This window comes from Nannobrachium achirus (assembly GCF_963921795.1).
Source record: "Nannobrachium achirus genome assembly, chromosome: 9".
Lineage (NCBI taxonomy): Eukaryota > Metazoa > Chordata > Actinopteri > Myctophiformes > Myctophidae > Nannobrachium > Nannobrachium achirus.
In genome coordinates this window covers 36705727-36712895 of record NC_137818.1, presented here as the reverse complement: position 1 = coordinate 36712895, position 7169 = coordinate 36705727, and positions in this window count along the sequence as shown.

The following is a 7169-nucleotide window of genomic DNA, read 5'->3' as shown; positions in this document are numbered from 1 at the left end:
CTGCATTCTGGCTTAATGAGTATTGCACTAATCTAATGCATCAAAAGGTAGTAGCCAATTTAATCGTTAGATGCATTTAACCTACCCCTTTACTTGATATAACAACAGAAACATATCTGTGCTCGTCACGTTTTCTCTGCCGAAGTCTGTTGGGGGTGTGTGATTTTTTGTTGCTAGACACAGAGAGACGAGGAGGGTGCCAGAGGCAAGGGGGTGAGCTGGCTTGTGTTGAAACAACAGCTTGTTATCGTAACTGCCTTTGTTTATCGGTAGGGGCTGTGTGTATCACACAATGCAGCTTCAACAGAAAAGTGGCGCATACAGCATTTCTAGAGCAGCCAGCTGCTTTGTCGGACAACTTCTCCAGCATGTCATACTGTTAAAGGGCTATAGTAGACCTACTGTAACAAGTATAGAAATGCTTGCTTTGGGGATCCTCTTGCCTATACGTGCCCATAATAACCTGAGTGCTCACATGCTGTGGTGGGTGCTCACGCTGGGTCACTCTTGGTGGGCTGTACTGGAACTACTCATGCCTATATAGGTACTGGTGTTTCAGGTTAAAAACATTCACATTTTGTAGAGGGTGCAAGTCCAAAGTAAGGACTCCATTTACCGTGTGACACAGTTCATTGTGTCACACTGTAAATCATTGTGTGATGTGTTGCTGGTTTCGCAAAGCCTGCTATGAATCAAGAACCTTCCCCATAAATCCCCAAGTGTGACATCTGTACGGTCCCTTCAACCCACAACAACTGTAATATAGTAGCGTTGCATCAACTAGGGTGTCCAAACAGTCAGTTATGTGATCAGGGTCAAATCCCGTTCCTGTAACACGTGTAACACTTCAATGTACTCGTACTTAAATTCACACGGTTTAGCGGCCGCAGACCAGACATTATTTTGTCTAGTGGATGACAAGTGCCCCTGACACGCATGCTCTCCTCATCATTCTCATAGGGATGAAAAATGCTTTACCTTGCGCCATTCGGTGTCAGTGGGCATTTAGTAGGATGCAGTCAGGCAGACAGCGGTGCTAAAGTAATGTGCTGGAGAGCTGGCAGGATGCCAGTCAGAAGTCGGGACCAGAAACATCTGTTCACATTATTAATGAATCAATTATAAGTGGCACGTGTGCCAGGCCTGCAGGGCTTAGAGCCGAGTCCTGGTAAAGGGAGGGAGGAGAGAGAGAGAGGGGCTGTCCACGTAGAGTTTAAATGTGCCATGCAATGTAGAAATACTCTGTTAGGGTGCCCATACACCAAAATACCTAGAGTGGAATCCGCCAATGCATTTCAATGAGAATGGAGCGTTTTTTGCAGAAATCCTCTACTGGCAAAAAAACGCTCCATTCTCATTGAAATGCATTGGCGGATTCCACTATAGGTATTTTGGTATTTTGGTACCCTAACAAGTAAAAGTCCAGAATTCTAAATTTACTTGAGTTGAAGTACAAAAGCATTGGTATCAGAATGTCATTTCACACATTTTTAAATGTATATAAAAATAGCAGATCTACAACCTCAAAATGGTTAATACATGTTTTGTAATAATAATCAAAATCTACAAAGTAACTGGTAACTAAAGTTTTCAAATAACTGTAGTGGAGTAAATAGTAAAAAAAATCTCTGAGATGTACTGGAGTAGAAGTAAAAGTATTGAAAACTGTAAATACTCCAGTAAAGTAAAAGTACCTCAAAACTGTACTTAAGTACAGTACTTAAGTAAATGTATTTAGTTACTTTACACCACTGGCCTACAGTTTGAACTACACACATGGTTTCATCCTCTGTAGAAGAAACACACCACAGAACACACCATACGCTGTATGAGTATAGCATGGAGGGATGTGTCAAAATGCTTTTGAAATCAAATCAAAGCTGAGATTGAAATTGGGTTTTCTATACAGAAATACATCTGACCTTCCTTTATTTACAAGATTTTTTGGTTCTTATTTAATTATAAAGCTATTTTACAAAAGCTCCTCCCTGTCTCCCAGGCCTGCTCTCTTGGAATGTTAGTAGCCATCCTACATTCATGTAGGACAAGGGTCTTCAACAGGGGGTCTAGGACCCCTAGGGGGACCTCAGAGTTACTATAGGGGGGCCGCCAAATCTTTGTGTAATAGGAACATGTTTTTACATAAACCATTTGATCCCTAGCATCCCTATTCTGATTGGAACTTTAGCCAAAAATAGCAGATCTACAAGTTGTAGATCGGCTATGTTTGGCAAAGAGGTTTGTAGAGGGTTAAGACGAGCAGACTAAGTATTTGATGGTTCAAGTGATTAAAAGTCTGAAAATACATATTACTCCAACATGATGACAGTGCTGTCAAACAAGTCTAAGCTGTCTAAGAAATCTTGAATATTTTTAATCTGCAACACAATTTTATAGAATATGTAGTGGTATATGTGGTGGTCCCTGGTTCATCTCTCTCTCCCTGGCCTGAAAATGTTGAAGACCTGAATACCAACATTGACTAGTCAATCTACAGACATGTTGTCCCACCTCAAACACACTGTTTGCACAGTCCTGCAGACCTTGTCACACTTGCATTTTGCTGCTTGTACCGATATGAATAGAGACAAATACATTCTTGATTATTGACATGATATACCTGTCCGCTGATGCTGTATTGTACATGACCGCAGACATGTTGTACCTTTTCACAGAGTTAGGAAGATTGTGTTTTCTGACTGTGCTCCGTTATACTTAGGCTATAAAACAAACTTTCAATCGACCTCCTTAATACCGGTGAGTCAATTCCATTTAATTGTATTGACTAGTCATGACTTTTAATTTTCTTCTTATCTGTTCAAGCAATGCTATTTGATATTAGTTGTGTTTGCATTAACTGTATGTCTGTACCTCTGCACCATTGAAAGTGAGGGTTCTCCCTCAATGCATTTCCTGAGGTTTTAAATCAATAAAATTATGATGTAGTCATTGTGCAGTGGCACACCTATTGCTTGTGGGAGGCGGAAGATAGAATTCCATCATGCTTAACAATACAAATGTAATACAAACCACAAACCAAATATTGTACTACTACGAACCGCCAGTGTGCTCACACATACAGTATACACTATACAGTATGTTTAACAGTTGCAACTGAGTACACATGTGTATGTCAACAGTGGCACAGGTAGGGCTACTTATCCAGCCTCATGTGATTCATCATGCAGGCAGTGCACTGAGATACTGTCAGGAAGCATTTACATCATTAGAGAGGAGGTGAGGCCACCTTTCCCATGCTTTACACGGTGGCCATTGACTCTTAATTGGTTCCAGCATGTTTCATGCCCCCCTTGAGAAGTATTTCATGGCAGGGCAGTTAAGCTGTATGTCCTCCCGCAACGCAAGGCAGTGGCATGCGAGGAATCCGGCTTTATTCCTGAATGAGTCATATACTGTTGCAGACAAAATCATGAACATGTGGCCATTGTGCATACGGTATGTATCTTTAAGGAGTAGTTCACCCCCAAAATGACTTTTTTTCAATTGATTAGTCACGCCATGGAGATATTCATTAATATTTTTAGTTTTTTGTCGCATTCCTAAGACAAAAATGTGATAACAATAAATTTACCCCCATTCGTTCCGGATGGGGACCCGTTTCGAAACGGGTCCCCATCCGGAATCAATGGGGGTAATTTTACTCGAATCAAATTTTTGTCTTAACCCTTTAAGTGCCTATCCCGAACATGTTCGGGATATTCGGGATCAAAAACAATTTTTTATTTGCTATTTTACTTACCCCGAGCTGCTTGGAGCAACGTGGGTGGTCCCGGCTCGCCCAGCGCTCACCAACGAGAGACGCTAGATGCTCCGACGATTTATTCCATTGAAAATGGTTTAAAATAAAGTTTAGACCCCCCCCAATGTTCACCAAATGTTCATTGTAGGCGGCGCAACGTATTCCAGGGTGCCTATCCCGAACATGTCCGGGATATTTAATAAAATGAATTATTTTATCGGAGGCCTCAACGAAGCCCCGGTCTAGACGTCCATCCTTGGCCGGGACTTAGACTCGGCCATCCACGGGCCGTATTCGAGCTAACAGCCAAATCGCACCGCCCACTCCAATAATAAATCACATCTTTAGACAGGATTTTCTCCGGATTGTGTCCCCAGACCCAAAGAGAAAGTTTTTTGCGGCTGAAATAGCTTTAGATCGGGCTTCTAAATGGGTTAGCATTTTGGCTACGTGTCAGCTAGCTTCCTCCTCTTGACACCCATAGGATTGACTGGAGTGAAAACACAAGCCAGTTGGGAGAGGGTCGACGAAAGCTATAAAGAAGGTCTATGGAGAAATTTCTGGCACTCTAGCACCCCTTGTGGCCGGATGGCACTGTATGAGTTAAGAATGTGACAAAAACCAAAAAATATTATTGAACTCTACTCTCCATGGCATGACTAATCAATAGAAAAAAGTCATTTTGGGGGTGAACTACTCCTTTAATACACAAATATATATATATAGGCCTATACACTGTATACAGACAGTAGCCAGCGATCCAAATATAGCCAAGCAATAAATGCATGTTCACATCGCTTTTGTGATTATTAAACAAGAACATGTGGTTGTCTGTGGTGCTGCCTGGGCTCTATAAAACGTATTAAACTGTGAGTGAAACGATATCATTAGGGAATTGATTCACTGAGAAGACAAGTGCTACTACAACTGTTACTACAACAGAGAACATACTGTATTATTCCAAAATTCGTCAAATCTAAGCAATAACAGAATAAGCGTGTGCTAAGGCAGAACACTGTAATGTCATCACAACACAGTGAAATGACAGCTCTGTCAAAGCACAGGGATCTGGAGCGGTCATCCCCTGTGGTCTCCCTGCACTGAATTGCTGTGATATTTTCCATTTTAGAATGATGTTCCTTCGCAACTGTCAAAGTTAGTTTATATCTCTGGGAGTAGACAGCACATTGTTTTCAGGCAGGTCTCAAAATATACTTTTATATTTCTTGTTTTTAATCTCTCAGGTCAAATGATGAATGCTTCATAACTCAACCGATCACATCTGACATTGCTTTATGGTTTGTTTGCTTTTTATATTAGATTTTTTTGAAACCGATAAACAAATAGACACGAGAGGCAAGAAAGCATTCATGACATAATTATTGACAGCATATTATTTCTGGGCAAAAATCCAAGTTAATGAAAAGTTACCAGTTCTTTGAAACTAACTGCAGTAAAACCATCTTCCCTTGTAGAGTGAGAGGATGGAAAATTGAGAGCTGACTTAAGTTTTGATGTGTTAGTGGGTTCAATAAAATCTGCAAGGATTTCAAAAGCCATTCTTCCACAGCCAGCAGATCACTTCAAGAAGCCTCTGGCTCAGTAGAGTACCTCAGCCTGCACAGGGCAAGAGAGGAAATCAGATTGAATAAGATTCAGGTTATTCAAAACCATTTTTACATTGCCCGGAATTTCTATCGCTCAGCGCTTTTCCACAAAAGAACTGTCCTTTTACATTAAAATGACTGACCCTTCTCTGTCACACAAAGTTCCATGCAGACCTATTTTTGTTGATGCAGTTAGCTGTGCTTCGGGCAAAATAACAACTTGCATTTTTGACCAGAACTGATGGCTTTTTACCCTATTTTTTGGTTGAAACACAAGGGAAAAAAGATTACTTCCATTCCAGTGCCCATTTATTGCCCTTCCAGTGATGTGTGACCCTGTTTTATTTGATTTCGTTTGTTCACTTCCATCACTGTTATTCATTTTGATTTGCAGAAACGGCCAAGCAGAGAAGTTAGACATCCATTTGAAATGGCACTATGGAACCTAGTTGGTTTTCATAACCTCTAAATGTACTCATCAGCAACTTTTGTTTTACAACATGGTCCAACGAGAGCATGTTGATTCCTGAATCTTGATTGCTTTGGAGAGTGGATTTTTTCTTTTGCTATCCTTTAGTACGAAATTTCACATTATATAAGCCTGTTTAAAAATGATTAATTGCAAGTTCAATATTTTCAGATTTCACACATTTGAAAAGTTACATTCTGTTCTTACATAATATGCTGTGAACATCCGAAAGCCCTCCGGACTATAATATGACCAAAATATGTCAGTAAATTGCCCAATTCTCCTGTTAACCAAATTTCCTGCCATATGAGAGGTGAGACCACAGTGCTGCCATGCTACACTATGATGATTAACAACTGTGATGGTAGCAGGGCAGAGGGCAGGGCATCTGGCAATGCACAACACCATCTAAAGTTAACGAGCATGGTGCATAATTAGCAATTTAAGAAGCCTTAATAGGTCTGCACCTGGAACCAAGGTGGAGCTCCCGTGGGTGGGATTCCAGGGGGGTTTGATTACTTGAACACTGTATCTTAACCGTATTATCTTGAGACATCTATTATCAATTATCTATTTTAGTCAAACTCGGTAGATGCATTCAAAGAACCCAGTACATTCTATACACAGTGAAGTTACATACATACAGACAGACTGTATGTACAATCCTATTTGTTATTAAGTACAAATGGAATCAAATGGATAAGGGTACTTTTAGTTCCATTTGTACTCTCTCTCTCTCTCTCTGAGTTAAATTAAGAGTGAGGATTTTACTGAGAGAAATTGATGCAAAGTGACTGCCACATTCACTAGCAATGTTATCACAAATATTGGCTAGGGACCATTCTCAATTTGTGATTTGGTTAACAAGCGAAGAGGAGATTATTATTTCCACAGTGTCTCTGTTGGTTCTGGCAACACGCTAAGGGCCTTGGAGTCAGATGAGAGCAATCCTTCCAGATGCCTATGAAGATACTGATATTCACCATCAGTACCTATGATGATGAAATCGGCCCTTATTGAAGATTTCACATGATTTGGGGGAACTAACAGATTGAAGAAGACTTTTGTGTTGTTCCCTATGGAAAGAATACAAGACTGAAGAATCAAGTGCTGAGCATCATAAAAAGACATCATAATAAGTCACTATTAAAACTTAATCTACTGTATGCTACATGAAAGTCAAACTGCCAGTAATTCAAGGTTGAAAATCACAGCACTTATAAAAACTCAGGTTTGACATATCTATACTATAATTTTGCGAATGTCTGTCTGAGTGAGTGAGTGAGTGTCTGTCTGTCTGAAACAGTGTTTCTCCTCGGTGGCTGGAGCAATT